The 18,668-nt window shown below is 40.4% G+C and overlaps 1 protein-coding gene across 3 annotated transcripts in view; it reads right to left on the bottom strand.

Annotated features, from left to right (window-relative positions):
• The window catches only part of LOC127618044 (zinc finger matrin-type protein 4-like), a 124,230-nt gene that overhangs the window by 80,318 nt on the left and 25,244 nt on the right, over positions 1-18,668 (bottom strand). Inside the window, exon 1 of one of the 3 annotated variants that reach the window (XM_052090273.1) lies at positions 1,694-1,812. The exons of the other annotated variants lie outside the window; for them this stretch is intronic. The gene's annotated coding sequence lies outside the window, so the exon portion shown is untranslated. Of the gene's footprint in view, positions 1-1,693; positions 1,813-18,668 lie in introns of those variants that run through there. 3 annotated transcript variants of the gene reach the window in all.

The following is an 18,668-nucleotide window of genomic DNA, read 5'->3' as shown; positions in this document are numbered from 1 at the left end:
CACCACAACCCTCCATCTGGCCCTCACCCACCTAGACAATAAGGACTCATACGTTCGAATGCTGTTCATAGATTTCAGCTCAGCATTCAACACAATCATTCCCCAGCACCTGATTGGAAAGCTGAACCTGCTGGGCCTGGACACCTCCCTCTGCAACTGGATCCTGGACTTCCTGACTGGGAGACCTCAGTCAGTCCAGATCGGGAACAGCATCTCCACCACCACCACACTGAGCACTGGGGCCCCCAGGGCTGTGTGCTCAGTCCACTGCTGTTCACTCTGCTGACTCACGACTGTGCAGCAATGCACAGCTCGAATCACATCATCAAGTTCGCCGATGACGCAACCGTGGTGAGTCTCATCAGCAAGAACAACGAGTCAGCATACAGAGAGGAGGTGCAGCGGCTGACGAACTGGTGTAGAGCCAACAACTTGTCCCTGAATGTCGACAAAACAAAAGAGATGGTTGTTGACTTTAGGAGAGCACAAGGTGAACACACTCCGCTGAACATCGACGGCTCCTCTGTGGAGATCGTCAAGAGCACCAAATTCCTTGGTGTTCACTTGGCAGAGAACCTCACCTGGTCCCTCAACACCAGCTCTATCACCAAGAAAGCCCAACAGCGTCTCTACTTTCTTCGAAGGCTGAGGAAAGCACATCTCCCAACCCCCATCCTCACTACATTCTATAGAGGGACTATTGAGAGCATCCTGAGCAGCTGCATCACTGCCTGGTTTGGGACTTGCACCGTTTCGGACCACAAAGCCCTGCAGAGGATAGTGAGGACAGCTGAGAAGATCATTGGGGTCTCTCTTCCCTCCATCAAAGACATTTACAAAAAACACTGTATCCGCAAAGCAACCAGCATTGTGGACGACCCCACACACCCCTCATACAAACTCTTTTTTACCCTCCTCCCGTCTGGCAAGAGGTACCGAAGCATTCGGGCCCTCACGGCCAGACTGTGTAACAGCTTCTTCCTCCAAGCCATCAGACTCCTCAATACTCAGAGACTGGTTTGACACACACGTGTCCTGAGTTGCACTTTAATTACTGTCACTTTATAACTGTCTGCTACCTCAATAACTGCTATGTGCATAGAACATTATCTCATAGTATGTTATGTTTACATTTTTAGAAACTGTCATCTTTTTGCACTACTGAGTACTGGTCGGCGCTGCACTGTCTATTGTCCTGTTCATTGTCAGTAATTTGTTGTACTGTCCCGTACTTTTTGCACATGTTTGCACGTGCACTTTATATAGGTATATATAGGTAGTTTATATAGGTATTTTATTCCGTTGTGTAGTCTCATGTGGTCCTATGTTGGTCCTTTGTTGTTTTTATGTAGCACCATGGTCCTGGAGGAACGTTGTCTCGTTTTGCTGTGTACTGTACTAACTGTATATGGTTGAAACGACCATAAAAACCACTTGACTTGATCTGTGTGGAAATGCCTTAAAAACATGACACCTCCCCTCACTCTGTAGAGAGTCAACTAATGGCTAAGCCCATTCTCACACCCCTCCAACGCTCTGATCTTCACTTCACACACACACCAACACCTCCTGGAACCCCCCCTCCTCCCCCCTCTTGCTACTCAATCTGCACTTATGATCTGCGAGAAGGATGTGTGTCGGGTATTTTGGAAACAAAAGACTAGAAAATCTTCAGGCTCAGACGGTGTTTCACCTGCAGGTCTGAAAGCCTCTGACCAACTGGCCCCCATCTTCACACAGATCTTCAATAGATCACTGGAGTAGTGTGAAGTTCCCTGCTGCTTGAAATGCTCCACCATCATTCTGGTCCCTAAAAACCCCAAAATCACAGTACTAAATGACTACAGAACTGTCGGTCTCATGTCTGTGGTCATGAAGTCTTTTGAGAGACTGGTTTTGGCCTACCTGAAGGACATCGCTGGACCCCCTCCTGGACCCCCTTCCGTTTTCTTACCGAGTCAATGGAACACCAGCTTTCTGACAGATAGGCAGCAGCTAGTGAGACTGGGGAAACTCACATCTGGGACCCTCGCTATTAGCACTGGTGCTCCTCAGGGATGTGTTCTTTCTCCACTGCTCTTCTCCCTGTACACATATGACTGCAATGCAAAATACCCCACTGTTTATCTCCTGAAGTTGACACCACTGTCATCAGCCTCATCACAAGTTTGCAAACAGACGGGAGGTTGATCAACTGGCTGTCTGGTGTGGTCACAACAACCTTGAGCTGAACATGCTCAAAACAGTGGTGATGATATTGGACTTCAGGAGATAAAAACACGATCGTGCTTGGTAACATGTGCATGTAAAATGGCTAGAAATAGCATTTTAGCTTAGCGTAAAGCTGACAATTTACTCAAGGTTTATTTCTATTTCTTCTGCTCCAAACTTACTTCAACTGTACTTCTCTGTCTGCTCGAAGTAAGGTAACACATCAAAATAAACTGTTTCACCGCTGTTCAAATGCACTTTGGATTGCATCATTTATATGTATAAATTCCATCTGAAAGAACTAAATATTAAATTAAACAAATTACAATAAAATGCAAAGTAATCTTTTCAGTAATCAAAATACTTTTTGAATGTAACTATTCTAATTACCAATGATTTAATTTGTAACTGTAGTAGAATAAGGTTACTTATAGTTTGTATTTTAAATACATAATATCGTTACATGTTTTCCATTACTCCCCAGCCCTGCCTGCCACAAGAGCTGCTGACAAAGTTCTACTCGAGTCTGTCCTGTGTACATCTATAACTGTCTGGTTTGGTTCAGCCACCAAATCAGAGAGAAGGAAACTACAATGGACAGTCAGGACTGCTGAGAGGATTATTGGTGCCCCCCTGCCCACCCTCCAAGATCTGTATGTCTCCAGAGTGAGGACACATGCAGATAGTATCACTCTGGACCCCACACACCCTGCCCACTCCCTCTTTGAACTGTTGCTCTCTGGCCGGCGCTACAGAGCACTGAGCGGCAGGACATCCAGCCACAAGAACAGTTTCTACCCTCAGGCCATTTTCCACATGAACAATTAAACTGCCTCTGAACTCCCCCATAGTGCAATAATCCACGCACAGTTCCCCATGTGCCCCACTGAGAGCGAGAAGCCATTACACATTATTTATGACCACAAGGAGGTTACCCCATGTGACTCTAATCTTCCTAGCAAGCCCCTGCAATCCATCTGTTTATAATGCAAGAACACATCCTGAGTGAACAGTCCCTATGACAGTATACTAACAGTAAAGAAGCCTCATATGTGACTAATTTAAAATGGTTTAAACAAAAACGCTCACAAACGACCCACCAAGAGCGAAAACCTCATTATGGCGACCACAAGGAGGTTACCCCATGTGACTCTACCCTCCCTAGCAACCGGGCCAATTTGGTTGCTTAGGAGACCTGGCTGGAGTCACTCAGCATGCCCTGAATTTGAACTTGCGACTCCAGGGGTGGTAGTCTGTGTCTTTACTCGCTGAGCTACACAGGCCCCCACTCTCTCTTTTCTTAAAGAAAACAAGTGTTTCATGTTTGAAATTATATCTCACATCACATTGCTGCAGTACAAAGCTGTTTTCTTAGGAATAGTTAAACCAAAACTCAACCATGTCATTTTAAATAGTATGACTTACTTTCTTTGCAGAACAAAAAATTAGATGTTAAAGGAATGTTCCGGTTTCAATACAAGTTAAGTGCAATCGAAAGCTTTTGTGGCATAATGTTGATTACCACAAAAAAAAAAAAATCGACTCAATCCTCCTTTTCTTTAAAAAAAATGCAAAAATGGCAGTTACAGTGAGGTGCTTACAACAAAAGTAAATGGGAGCAATTTTTGGAAACAGAAATGTGTAGCTTATAATTGTATAAAAGCACAAACATTAAATCTTCTGTTAAAACACCTGTATTATTTGACCTGCAAAGTTGTTTATTTTATAAGAAAAGGAGGACGAGTCTAAATACATTTTTGTGGTAATCAATATTATGCTACAAATTCCTTTTAAGCATAGTGACGGTCTCAGTCACCATTCACCTTCATTGCATCTTTTTTTCACTCCATACAATAACAGTGAATGGTGAGTGAGGCCATTATTATGCCTAGCATCTCATTTTGTGTTCCACAGAAGAAAGTCATAAGGGTTTAGAATAACATAAGCGGTAAATTATAAAAGTAAATGATGAAAGAATTTTCATTTTTGTGTGAGTTATACCATATGTAGAGTTGTAGAGTTCTATTAGCACTAAGCAGTTATTACAAAAGAAAACTGGGTTTGGAAATCCTTAAGAGTAAGATATCCGAGGAAAACCATAAAACCAAATTCTTGATGTATTATTGAACAGCAAAGTGCATTGCAAGTTTGACATCTCTCTTTTGCCATCTGAGAGTGAGGGTATATGATTCTGATGTGGAGAATCAATTATTCAGAGGCTCGACCAGTAGAGACATGGCAAATCTGTGGTCATTCTTGAATCTGCACTTGTGGAGCTCAACGATGGTTTAATCCTGTTTTTTTAAGTGCTTCCATGTGGAGCTGAGGAGGTCAGGTGCAGTTAGTGTGCAGAGAGAGATGGGTACACATCAGCCTGACAGCACATGTCACACCGATGACTCGCAGTCCCTGAGAACCTCTGATAAAGACCAAAACAACAGTGAAGGAACATGGAGTACACAATCAGATATCATTCTGTTCCCATTATGACAGCTGAGAACATATAGGACTTTCTCTTCACTAGGCTGCTGGATTCACCCAAAAATGGAAATGTATCATTATTTACACACCCTCAGGTCATTCCAAATGTCTCGGGTTACATGTGTAACCCATGTTCCCTGAAAAAAGCGGAACGAGATGCTGCGCTTTGCTAAGCGGTTTTGGGAACAATCCTGCATTGTGACCAGCTGTGAATATGTGTGTAACACGTCAATGAACATTGACCGGAATTTATAGCCTCGGCTGGTGAGATCATTAGATGCACCTGTGGCCAGGTTATAAATAGACACGTCACCAGCGTGTCATCAGATATCTTTTTCTGAAGAGCAGTCCTGGGACGTCCTAGTGTGGCAAAGAAGCGCAGCATTTCGAACCAGAGACGTTCCCTTTACAAAAAGCTTCACTATGATGCTGCGCTTTGCTAAGCGCTTTTGGGAATGCAATACCCATGCCGCCGCACTGGGGCTGTCCCCTACGGTTGTGAAGTGTACTCACAACAACGTGAGAGGTCTCAGACACGAGCTTTAGATGTTGACTCAAGGACGTAAGAGCCCAGAGTAGCATAAATATCTAAACCATAACATTTGACAAGTGTGAGGAGAGGACCAGCCTGCCGCATCACAAACTTGTTCAGACATGAGCCTGCCATAAAAACTGATGAATGTGCACGGAGAGCGACCAGCCTGCCTCGTAACAAACTTGTTCAGGCATGAGCTTGAGATGTCGACTCAAGGACGTAAGAGCCCGGAGTAGCATAAACATCTAAACCATAAAATTTGACGAATGTGTGCGGAGAGGACCAGCCTGTCACATCACAAACTTGTTCAGACGTGAGCTTGAGATGTCAACTCAAGGACGTAAGAGTCCGGAGTAGCAAAAACATCTAACCCATAAAGTTCTATGAACGTGTGCGGAGAGGACCAGCCTGCCACATCACGAACTTGTTCAGGCATGAGCCTGCCATAAAAACTGATGAATGTGCATGGAGAGGTCCAGCCTGCCAAATCACAAACCTGCTGCAGAGGGACCCCTCTAGCCAAGGCTTTAGAGGAGGCGATTCCTCTGGTAGAGTGAGCCCTGACACCTACTGGCGAAGCTTGACCACGCACCTCATAGGCCAGGGCAATAGCATCCCTCACCCAATGTGACATAGTCTGCTTGGTAGCGGTCGCCCCCCTGTTGTGGCCCCCATAGCAGACAAAAAATTGCCCTGACTTACACCACTGGCTAGTGCGGTGGACATAAGTCTGCCGGGCACGGAATCCGTGAAGTCTTTCCTGCTCCGGCGTTAAAAACGGCAGGGAGCAGAAGGCTTCCAGAGTGACAGGATGTAGTGTTGAAAAAGGTACCATAGGAAGGTAGTCAGGATGAGGATGCAGAATAGCTTTGGCCATACCTGGAGAAAATTCTAAACAGGCCGGCAAAACCGACAGAGCCTGTAGATCCCCAATCCTCTTAAGAGAGGTAATCGCAATAAGAAAGACCATCTTGAGAGTCAGAAGTCTGTCAGACGCTGACTCTAGAGGTTCAAAGGTTGTCTCAACCAGACCCTCCAGGACTATTGCTAAGTCCCATGAAGGAGTTCTGGTCCTAACAGGAGGCCTCAGTCGCATGGCTCCACGAATAAAGCTAGCGAGTAGAGGATGCCTCCCCAAAGGCATCCCGTCCATCAGGGCCTGGAAAGCCAAAATGGCGGCCACATAAAACCTGAGAGTAACGCCTGCTGACAGTTTTTCCTGCAGAAAGTCCAGAACTGAACAATTTGGCAGTTAACTGGATCTGCACCATGTGAACTGCACCACTTTTCAAAGATACCCCATTTATTGGTGTAGATTCTTCTGGTAGAGGGAGCCCTAGCACTAAGAATGGTCTCGATAACCTCAGGTGACAGCCCTGTGTCCCTCAGTTGGTACCCTTCAGGGGCCAAACATGAAGTTTCCACAATTCGGAAAATGAAATATCATCCCCTGCGCCTGAGACAGAAGGTCCCTCTTGTCCGGAATCACCCAAGGCGAGCCGTCGTGTAGAGATATCAGCTCTGAGAACCAAATCCTGTTCGGCCAGCGAGGCGCTATCAGAAAGAGGCAAGACCGTTGCTGGCGAACTCTGGCCAAGACTCCCGGGAACAGAGAAACCAGGGAAAAACGTATACAGACGCATTCAGGGCCATGTATGCGCCATCACGTCCAGACCCAGGGGGGCTGGGTGACTCAGGGAGAAGTAGAGGAGACATTGCGTTGTTCATAGAGGCGAGGAGGTCCTCTTCTACCCTGTAAAATCTCACCCAGATTTGTTCCACTACCTAGGGGTGGAGTTTCCACTCACCCATCTGTATTTTCTGTCTGGACAGTAAATCTGCTCCCACATATGGGCATCCAGGGATATAAACTTCCCTGAGTGACAGGGGTGTGCCCTAGGCCCGAAGGAGAATCTGACGTGCCAGAAATTTAGCTGACGTGAACGTGGTCCTCCTTGATGGTTTATGTAAGAGACTACCGCTGTATTGCCCACCCGCACAAAGACATGGTAGCCTCTGGAGGAAGTATTTCAGGTCCAGAAATACAGCCATCAACTCGAGACAGTTACTGTGACAACCGAGCTGACGACCCTCCCATCCCCTTGATCTGGACGACCACTTAAGACCACTACCCAGCCCGTCAGGGAGGCATCTGTCGTTAGCAGCCTGTGACGACTAGACGCACCAAGAGTGGGACCCAAGGTAAGAAACCATGGTGTCTGAACCATATAGCAAGGGAACAAAGCACGCGGCACGTAACCCTTATTAGACCTAGGGGACTGGCCCTTGGATGAAATCCCCTGGTTTTTAGCCACAGCTGAAATGGTCTCATATGGAGCAGGCCCAAAGGGATCACCATGGACGCAGAAGCCATGAGACCTAGTATTTGTTGATACTGGTGAACAGTGCAACCTTGACCTAACCTGAGTTTGTTCATGGTGTTCTGAATGGATGTGATATGAGCGGGAGACAACTGTGCCCGCGTCGTGATTGAATTCCATATAACCCCCAGATAGGTGATTCCCCGGGTGGGAGAGAGAACGCTCTTTGATATTGAGTCTCAGACCCGGAGAAACCAGATGACCTAAGACAATATCCCCATGCTGAACTGCCAGTTCTTGGAGCTGCGCTAAGATCAGCCAGTCGTCTATGTAATTCAGAATGCGGATGCCCCGGAGTCGCGAATGAGCCAGTGCTGCATCCATGCATTTCGTGAATGTGCGGGGTGATAGGGCTAGGCCGAATGGAAGATCCCGATACTGGAAGGCTTCGTCCCCGAAAGCGAACCTCAGGAACTTCCTGTGCTCTGGCAGAATTCCAATATGGAAATATGTGTCCATGAGATCGATCGTGATCAGCCAATCGTAATGTTGGATCTGAGACACGACCGTCTTGACAGTTAGCATCTTGAACCGAGCGGTTGAAGAAACCGAGCGGTTGAAGAAAACGGATCTGACAACACGCTGGTGACGTGTCTATTTATAGCCTGGCCACAGGTGCATCTAATGATCTCACTAGCCGAGGCTATAAATTCCGGTCAATGTTCATTGACGTGTTACACACATATTCACAGCTGATCACAATGCAGGATTGTTCCCAAAAGCGCTTAGCAAAGTGCAGCATCATAGTGAAGCTTTTTGTAAAGGGAACTAAGAGGTTGCTGTAACACAGTAAATGCTTTCTTCTGCAAGATACCTGTTGTTAAAATCTTGCATAAAATAAGCTGAGAAAAATTATAATGTGGCATAATAAAGTTCATTTCTGATTTATTCTGTGGCCTTATTAATGATGTCTTACTATACAAGCTCTCAAAACAAGCCCTCCATGTGCATTCAAACACAAAATCTGTTTCACAAAATTTAATTTCAGAGATTATAATTGTAATGTGACACAGCTGTGATCTCTGAGCGCACCTCTGCGCTCATCTAATTTAATATGTTTGAATTTATATTTCCTCCATCTGAGAGAGCTGTGGAAGTGTTCAGGCAGCTGCTTTAATGGTTTTCTTTTTCTTTTTTTTTCTGTATTTAGAAAAAGATAGAGACTCCAGTCACAATACACATTAACTGTATCTGTGCCATTCTATCAAGGATACGATCACAGAAGGAATGAGCTCCACCATCTGGATGACAAAGTTGCATTATAAAGATTGCATATGACTATGTTATTAGTAACAATAATGACATCTAACGATCACATTAATTGGAAGCTTTTCCTTTAGCAGGTGTGCAATTTTTCTTTGCTTTATTGCCACTACCCTTTTGCTATGTCTGACCGCTGGCCAGTCTGTGAACTATAGTACAATTGAAGAGGTATGTTTACTTTATCAATTAGGGTGTTGCTGCATGGTTGCTGGGGTGTTTAGGGTGGTTGCTAGGGTATTGCTAGATGATTTGCTGCAATGTTCAGGGTAGTTGCTAAAGGTTGCTAGTGTGATCTGGGTGTGGTTGCAGGGGTGTTTTGTGTGGTCGCTAGATGGGTTGGCAGAGTCTTTCGAGTGGTTGCTAGGGTGTTGCTAGTTGGGTTGCTATGCTGTTCTAGGTGGTTGTTAAAAGGTTGCTAGTGTTATCTGGTTGGGTTCTAGGGTATCTTGGGTGGTTGCTAGGGTGTTGCTAGAAGGGATGCAAGGGTGTTTTGGCTGGTTTCTAGAAGGTTGCTAGTGTGATCTGGGTTGGCTTGCTAGGGTTTTTGGGGTGGTTACTAGGGTAATTTGGGTGGGTTTTCTAAGGCATTTCTAGCATGTCGCTATGGTAATCTGGGTGGTTACACTGTGAGAATTTTCAGCTTTCAAAATCTAACTGACAATTATTTTTATGTAAATTCTGATGGGTCTATTTTTTTTATTATTTATTTATTTGCATTCTGCATTGTGATTGTTCTATTCTTTTTTGCATTTAATGCATTTAACCACCTATAACTGCAAAGACAGTATTGCATTATTTTATATTGATTCTCATGAAAAGCAGACAAAATCAAGTGTCATGACAACGGCAAAGCAGCTCTGATGCAGCATTTCCTATACACAAAACCAAAGCCTAGAAATAAGCTTCCTAAAACTTTGACACTATACATTTGTTACCTTGTACGCATTGATATTTCCTTCAGGAAATGCAAAACTAGTAAGATATGTTTCTCATAATATATTTCTCTTGAAGACATTACTAAGCCACAGGTACAAAGAGCCAATAATATGCTTCTTTCCAAGCCTGCGTAAGTGTAAATGTATCAAACATCATAGCGTTGAGCCATGTGATTTTGATTTGTGCCAGTTCAGACGTGGCACACATCTCAATTAGAACTCATGAAACTGCACTTCTTCATCAGAGAGGAGTCATCATTCCTCCATCAAACATCTGCCTCCTGCCCTACTGGATGTGAGTGTGCAGGGCTTGTCTTGTTTCTTTCCATGTAGTGAAAATCACCAACAGCTATATATTTTATTAAATAATGCTGGTGTTATGGACGTCACCATCTTTTAGTCACTGTCACTAAGTTAGTTCATAGAGACAGCATTCGAACTGCTGCTGTACGCTGTTATATGAACGGGACATTTCAAGACTCACACCTGTAATTAAATAAGTTTGTCAATCCCAAACACTGACCGTGTGAACATAGCCCATAATTTGCTAACATGTTGCTAAATGAGGAGGGCAACTACCACAAGGATGAGAGTTATGTTATGTGCTTGATGAATTGGATAACCGTTGTAGTACCTACATAGCAAACGTTTTGACAAATTTCAAAAAAAAAAAAAAAAGCATTGTTTTCAAAATTCACATTTGAGGTATGACTTAATTCAATTTACATAGTAGAACAAAATGTGAGTCTCCTCAAGTAATGTAAACCACAGAAAATGCAGCAAAAGAGCTTAGCAGTGACAGTGAAGCAATCAGGTTGGCTCCCTATATTCTCAAACTACAACATACTTATATATTAGAATTTATCTGAATATTTTGCAATAAACATAAAATATATTGTATTCACACTTAAAATCAATAGCCATAAACACGTAGTTTTGGTTTATGTACTTTTTAATGCTTCATAGGATAAATAGTTCACTGCCTCATAAAATATTTAAAAGTTGCTTTTAAGATACTTTTGTCATTTTAAATCTAGGTTGTAATGTTGTAATTAGTGATAGTTGGTTTTGTTCATGGCTTAGAACTTTTTATACTTTTTTAAGTTTTTGTATCCAAAAGTAGAAAAATCATTGTAAAAAAAGAGGGCGATAAATTACCCCTGATTCATGTATCACTTTAATCACAGTTTAGGTATTCTGGGAACATTTGCTCTTCAAAACTGCAGGCTCTCATCAAGAGTGACATTATAAGAACACTATCTCATCTGTCTTCACTGCAGGTGTGCTCAACATTCAAACTTTTTTCATCCAAGGAGATGGATTAGAGGTCTGCTGCCTGACCTGAGCCAACGGGGACTGACAAATTGTTGGGGTTAAGGCCAAGTTGCAGTCAGTTTTTCCATGTATAACTTTGAGTTTGGGTTTGTTATGGAAGAGAAAATAATTCATAATTTAATAAAAAAAATGTACATTTATTAGAAATAGTTATTATTTTTTTTACTATAATGTAATTTGTTTTGTGCACACACAAAAAATGAGTGGAAAAAAATAGCAATTTTTGGTCTAGGTTGGGTTTGGCCTGAAATTAGATAGTACCAGTCAGGTTGGGACACAGGGCCTTGTTTATGCACCAGGTTTGGACTTCAAGTGCAGACTCATGGTCAAACTAATATGTTTTTTCAATGGTTGATGCTATATGGTGCTGATATCTGTAGAGCAGGATGGCTAATGGCAGATATAATACACCATTTATGTAAAAAAGTTTAACATTATCAGATGAGAAATGCACAATATTGCATAAATTAAAATGTACTTTTATTTTACACACACACACACAAACAAAACACATATACATATATATATATATATATATATATATATATATATATATATATATATATATATATATATATATATATATAAAGCCTGCTGGTAGATTTTGAACTGACACAATGAGAAGCTATGAGTTCTTAAGTCGATTTCAAACTGGCTGATTAATCCGTCTATCCCTGCTGCAGAACTCTAAAGAAAAAAGCTGCAGATTTCTGCAGAATTTGAACACCCATCATTCAAAATTCAACACAACCCCCTTGTCTCGTCTGTTCGTTTATTAAAAAATGTGCCCATTTTGATTATGGCATAAGTTACCAATAAGAGTGTAGCACTCTCAGCTCTGTTTAACACATTTTATATGCTTAAATATATTCTACAGAATTCTGCAGATTTCCCACTAAAATCAGCACAGAAAATGTGATTTCTGTCTGGGCCTGGATATCACCCCTTAAAGCGCATGCCTACAGTTATCATCTCAATCCATTTCTCTGGCCCCATTGGGCTGCTCGATGTCATTAATGACCTTCAGAGCTGGCCAAAAGAATGATGGTAAATATCTGCTGGCACAGATATTTAATGAGCTGAAGTTTCCCACCACATGATAGCATGATATCATCATGATAGCCTTCTACAAATAAATGGCGATTAGCTACCATATGTATCAAGTAATAGCAAAGTAACATGCAGTTGTGCTGTTATATGCCTAATATAGAGAGGATTATTTGATTACCAGCCTGCAGTGTATAGTTCCACATCAACAGTCCTTGTAAAGCATTGCTTCCTAACTGGTTTTGCATTAGGACTCAGATTTTACATTGAACATCAACACAATACAAAACATTTTTAACAAGTAACACAAATATTCTTAAAGTGATAGTTCACCCTAACATTTAATTCTGTCATAATGTATTCACTGTATGACTTTCTTTCTTCCAAAAGGAAAACAAAAGGAGATGTTTGGCAGAAGTTTTTCCTCAGCCACCATTCACTTTTATTGTAAGGAAAAAATGTGCCATAAAAGTGATTGATGAAAGACATAAATTTGTTTGGGTGAACTATCCTCATAGTATCAACAATAAAATATAATGAAAACATTTTCCCCACATTATGCATGCATTGATTTTTTTTTTCCCCCTTTGCCTATCAGAACACTCCTGCAACCCTTTTGGTCATGTCCCACAACTGTTTAAGAACCACTGCTCTACTATACACTTTACACATACAGTAATCTGATAATCAGCACTATTACATGCTTTAGTGTTTCAACTGTAAGGTCTGTAGATTGGGCTTACATTATTAAAGATCACAGTTTGGCAATAACTGAAATCTAAAAATCCGTCTCTATGGGGGAGGACTCTGATATGAAGGTAGAGAGATGTATATGTAAATGGAATTAATTTTGGCAAGCCAGAAAGCCTGAGGCTCCCATGACTGCCATTGAATCCCACAGACACATCAAAGCGGTACAGCCCTAAAAAGTTGATTAGAACTTTTCTCACCCATCCATCAGCACGAGGGAGCCATTAAAAATACATCAGCCAGAAGACGAAAGAGATCTGTAAACAGTAGCAGCTTCAGAAATTTCTTCATCTCCCTCTCTTCTCATCACAGGTTTTCAGTCTGATCTGTCCCACAGGTTGACTCGCTGTTGATTAAAACATCTGAAAGAGTGGTTCTGCTCTTTGGTGCTTTTACATAGAGACTAAATAAATAAACACTGCACTATGTGCATTACTACTGCAGACAGTGTTGGCATTTTTACTCTAAAATTAAATTTTTACTCCACTGATGGTTAGGTTTCGGGTATAGGTTAGGGGATACAGTTAATAAAATAAGCAAAAAATGCAACTCACTTTTAGTGCCACTCTGTGGACATTTCACGCTCACATGTCCTTGTATGTTCAACAACACTTCCAGATGAAGCTACTCGGGTCAGTGATTACATTTCGGTACACACAGACTGATTTCAGCAGCAGAACTTTCAACCTTCTGTTGCCAAATTCAGTGTGATCAGTCTGTTGAATGTAGAATTTAGGGTTTGTGTTGAGTTTGGGTTTGTAAATAATTTAAGCAAGTTATTATTATAAATATTTTGTGTTCTATTTTTATATTTCTTTTTATTACTGTGTACGTGCAAACAAACACTTCATTTTTGAGTCAGAGCTGTTAAAGTGATAGTTCACCCAAAAATGAAAATTCTCTCATCATTTACTCACCCTTATGCCATCCCAGATGGGTATGATTTTCTTTCTTCAGCAGAACACACCAAAAAAAGAGTTTTAGAAGAATATCTCATCTCTGTAGGTCTATATAATGCAAGTGAATGGTGAGCAGACCATCAGAAGCGACTAAGAAACGAGAATAGGTGTGGGTTAGAAACAGATCAAAGCTTAGGTCCTTTTTTTCTCCACTTTCACTTTTACATCTGAAAGTTACAGGTGGTGCCTGTTTAGTTTCACTTTCATATCTGAAAGTGAAAGTTAATGTGGAGATTTAGAGTAAAAAGTACTTAAATATTTTTCTATTTCTCACCCACACCTCTTATATTGCTTCTGAAGATATGGATTTAAACACTGCAGTCATGTGGATTACTTTTATGTTTCCTTATGTGATTTTTGGAGCTCAATGGTCTGATCACCATTCACTTGCATCATATGGACCTACAGAGCTGATATATTTTTCTAAAAATCTTCCTTTGTGTTCAGCTGAAGAAACAAAACCCAGTGTGTCTGGGTTTTCTGACTTGGAGAGAAAGTAAAACAAAAAAGTGTCAGGTTCAGTTTAACAGTTTGAGATTTTGGGCCTCAGGGTCTTATTAAAGGAACAGGTTTGGGCTCCAATTTAATGACCTTCTAAACTGTACACCCAGTATAAATTAGACAGCATTATTGTCGATAAGTCATGTGTGCCATCATCAAGTTATTGCACTGAGTTATGCATATTTTCATGTCAGTATAACCTGTTATCAAATAAATACATTTGGTTCATAAAATGCAATGTTTAGTCCCCTGATATCAGCAAACTCTATCGGAAAGCACTGACATTTAAATTCCATAGCTGCAAATTCCAATGTGCTGACCCACCTAGTCATTAAGACTTTTCGAAAATGCCACCCAGTCACTGAACTAATATAGATTATTCCCTCATACAATTTGCATAGTCAGATGCAGCGATGTATTAACTGTGGACTCCAGTGAGTTGTGAGCTACTGTACACTGTCATTTCAGCGGGTAATGGACCAGAACATTAGCATCACAAGCTCATTTACAGACTACAGATGGCCCCAAAAGGACGCTCTCTTAGCTCAGATGAACAGAAAGATCATTAATGGAATAATTCACACAAAAATTAAAAGTCTGTTCATCATTTACTCACCCTAATGTTGTTCCATATACAAATGCTGTTATTTTTTTTACAGACTTTTGCCTTACAACAACCGTTCACAGTAACCACATCGGTCAAAACACAAACAAACAAACAAAAAATAAATAAATAAATGTCTTAAAAGCAGCCCATATAACGGTTCAGGACCCCCCCCCTATCTGAGGGTTGTCTCCCCCCTAAAATATCATTAAAATATGTGTATTGTAAATAATATAATGATAGATTCTTAAACTAATTGTTTAAGAAATAAAACAATACAAATGCAAACGGGGCAACAACAAAAAAACCCTTGGTGTCCCCTTCAAAAATTGCTCTTGAGAATTGTTGTTTATTGTCCCCCCCAACATTTTGATGAAATTTTTGCCCCTGCACACGATATACCATTTCTAAATTCTGGACACTAGAAAATAATGACAGAATTTTCATTTTTGGGTGTATTATTTCTTTACATCACAAAAAAATCCACAAACTGCAGTCAATAAATTAAAAAATGCACAAGGTGAAAATGTACTGCTTTCATTGCAGAATACATCTTCATACTCAGTATTTTTAAAGTTGGCATGAAATGGAAGTTGCGACCGACTTTACTTCCATATTTTAACCTATTTCCGAGTGAAACAGCTTATCAGAAGCGACCTTCTGATTAACAGTTATGTGCTTTAGACCACTACGCCACCACCACTCCCATTGTTTGTTGATTGGATTGTGAAAATATGGGCGGTGCATAGCAGAACGGAGGCAGAACTGAATGCGAGTTTGCAGTGGACAAACACACCCCTACCACATTGGGGACTTTGCTTACGAAGAGAATGTAGCCTTGAAAAAGATAACATATTTTAACATTTTGAATCACAATACACTAAATATAAAGGGAAAAAACACTTACTCGTGCTGTACATCCCAAGATAACTGCATTAAAGTTATACTCCAGAGGCATCCAAAGTGTTAGTTTCATTTGTGATCACCTAAGCACTTCAGGTGTGAAATGTCTCGAACACAACCGCAAATTCACAGATAATCCTCCTTATTCGAAATGTAAATACATGCCAGCTGACCCATAACCAAGGACATTTGGGTTAAGGAACAATAGTTTTGAAGGAAAACAAAATGAAAATGCAACTTGCCATCTTCACCAAAATGAAATTAATGCTTCTTTCAACTCTACGCAAGGTTGTGGTATTTATAATATAGGGGCAGGGTTTAAGCAGACTAAATGATTGGAGAAGTACATACGTCACCAAAGAGAAGTCTGTTGTTTCACCAGAAGATAGATTTTTGAAATTTTGATTAAAGACTACGAGGTCAACATTTTAAACATGAAAATAAAACATTTGCATGGATGATATGTTCACAATAAGATTAATAACATGCATTTAGAAAATAGATAGGGTGAATTTTCTTTTCATGCCGAATTTAACTTGTCTTCTATTACAATATCTAATATAAATATCTATATAAACATCTTTAAAACAAGATAAATGTACTTTAGAAGCAAAATGACACCAGATATTAAGTTTTGCTTTCAGAAAAATCTAACAAAATTGAGTGAAGTTTATTCTTAACCCTTTATTGCATACCTCATGTCTTTAGTGAACTGGGACCTCATTCCACCCCCTGTACTGTACTTCATCCATTGTTTTGAGTTATGCCTCAACCTTTCTCTTCTGAATAGTGTAAAAAAAAAAAAAAAAGCTACATTTCAATTATTTTTATAAATGTATAACAGTTTAATTACCAAAAGTGTATAGGTCATTAAAGATGAAAATAAATATGTGTAGCTTATGTGTAGCTTAAGTGTAATATGCAGCTCAATATGTGTTTGACAGACAGTTGCATCTCATGAAATTTCAGTGCGAAAGTAATGAATACTGTTTTATGTTTTTTGCACCATCTCTGTGATGCATGGGAAATAAGATATCAAAATATATGAGAATAAATTGTCTAATATTATTTTCTAATTGTCTTGAAAATTATTTGAAAATTCGACGCTATCAGGGCATTTTGTACATCCATGTGTGAAAAATATATGTGCCAGGTCACTAGAGGTATGTTATAATGTTTGGCAAAATACCCATGTATTTAATGGTTAAAACGTTTGCCAATGGGGTGAGAAAAATAAGCTTGCTTTCCCTATGAATTAAGTAGATTTTTCTTCCTCCATTTGCAAATGTAATTTTCTTGTTTAAAGCATAAACATCTCTAACATCTCTCAAATTTTTCTGAACACAAGACTTAATATCTTATGTTGTTTTGCACCTCAAGTAAAAGTATCTTGTTTTAAGGATGTTTAGATATTTTTACTACAAAACAAAACAAAAATACTGAAGTAGAAAATGATTGTTTCCCATGAATCAGAGAAGAGAGAGAGAGTGACAGAGAGAGAGAAAGAAAGAGAGAGGAGAGAGAGAGAGAGAGAGAGAGAGAGACCAAAGTGCTAATGCCCCTTGTTAAACTTGCAGCTAAATGTATGTGTAGGCTGTTATACATTTTCCACAATCTCGTCCATTATTCAGTTTGTGTGCAAACTATCGCACAAACACAACCACTCTCCAGAGTCTTTTGGTTCATTTCACAATGCCCTGGATGCGGTCAGGGGCTAAATGTGGGCCGCAGCTGATATCAGACCTTCCAAGAAAAGCCTTTGAATAAAATGCCTGTTTATCCCACTTTCAAGATGACTAAGGATTAGCCCTGCTAGCTAAACCCTCTCTAGGAATGACGGGACATCTAGGAACACACACACAGCCACTGTGTTAGATACATGCTCTCAAACGGTCATACTGTGATACTGTTTATTCATGTACTTCCTAAAAGCAAAACCTTTACTTTAATTGTGCATTAGTAGCTTACTCACAATGAAAAACTGAACAAATCCTGGAGACAGGTGCTTCAGGGTCAGGAGCGCCACAAACCATGAGATTATACAAATATTGGTTTTCATATTCCACACTGTGCCACACTCTTTCTCCACCACATATCCCCCACATGAGACCTGTGGTGGAAAGAGTACTGATCTTTTTACTTAAGTAAATGTACTGCTACTACAAAATAAATAATTCACTTGAGTACAAGTACAAGCACTGAGAAATAGACTCAAGTAAGAGTAAATAAGTAGTTTGCTGAAAAACTTTTCAAGTAATTATGTTACAAGTTACTTTGTGAAAATTATATTATACATAGAATATACACTTCAGTTTTTAGAACACAAAGGCATTTCCTTTCCAAAGACTTCCTTTCCACAGGGATGCATTAAATTGATAAATAATACTGCCAAAATCATTCATTGCTAATTATTATTACGCTTTGAAATAGTTGTTTAAGTGATATTTATTACATTTTTTTCTTTAATCGTGATGGCGAACATATACTGTGTCACCTATTCCTTACAAAATCATTCTAAAGTGCTAATATGGTACTCAAGAAAATGTTCTTGTTATTATAACAATTGAAAATTGTTGCGCTGGGGCCTGGGTAGCTCAGAGAGTATTGACACCGACTACCACCCCTAGAGTCGAGAGTTCAAGTCCAAGGTGTGCTTAGCGACTCCAGCTAGGTGTCCTAAGCATCCAAATTGACCCGGTTGCTAGGGAGGGAAGAGTCACATGGTGCAAACAATGCATTACTGGTTTGAAAAAAATTATCTCA

The sequence above is a fragment of the Xyrauchen texanus genome, chromosome 24 (assembly GCF_025860055.1).
Source record: "Xyrauchen texanus isolate HMW12.3.18 chromosome 24, RBS_HiC_50CHRs, whole genome shotgun sequence".
Lineage (NCBI taxonomy): Eukaryota > Metazoa > Chordata > Actinopteri > Cypriniformes > Catostomidae > Xyrauchen > Xyrauchen texanus.
This window is presented reverse-complemented; position numbering and strand designations above follow the sequence as displayed.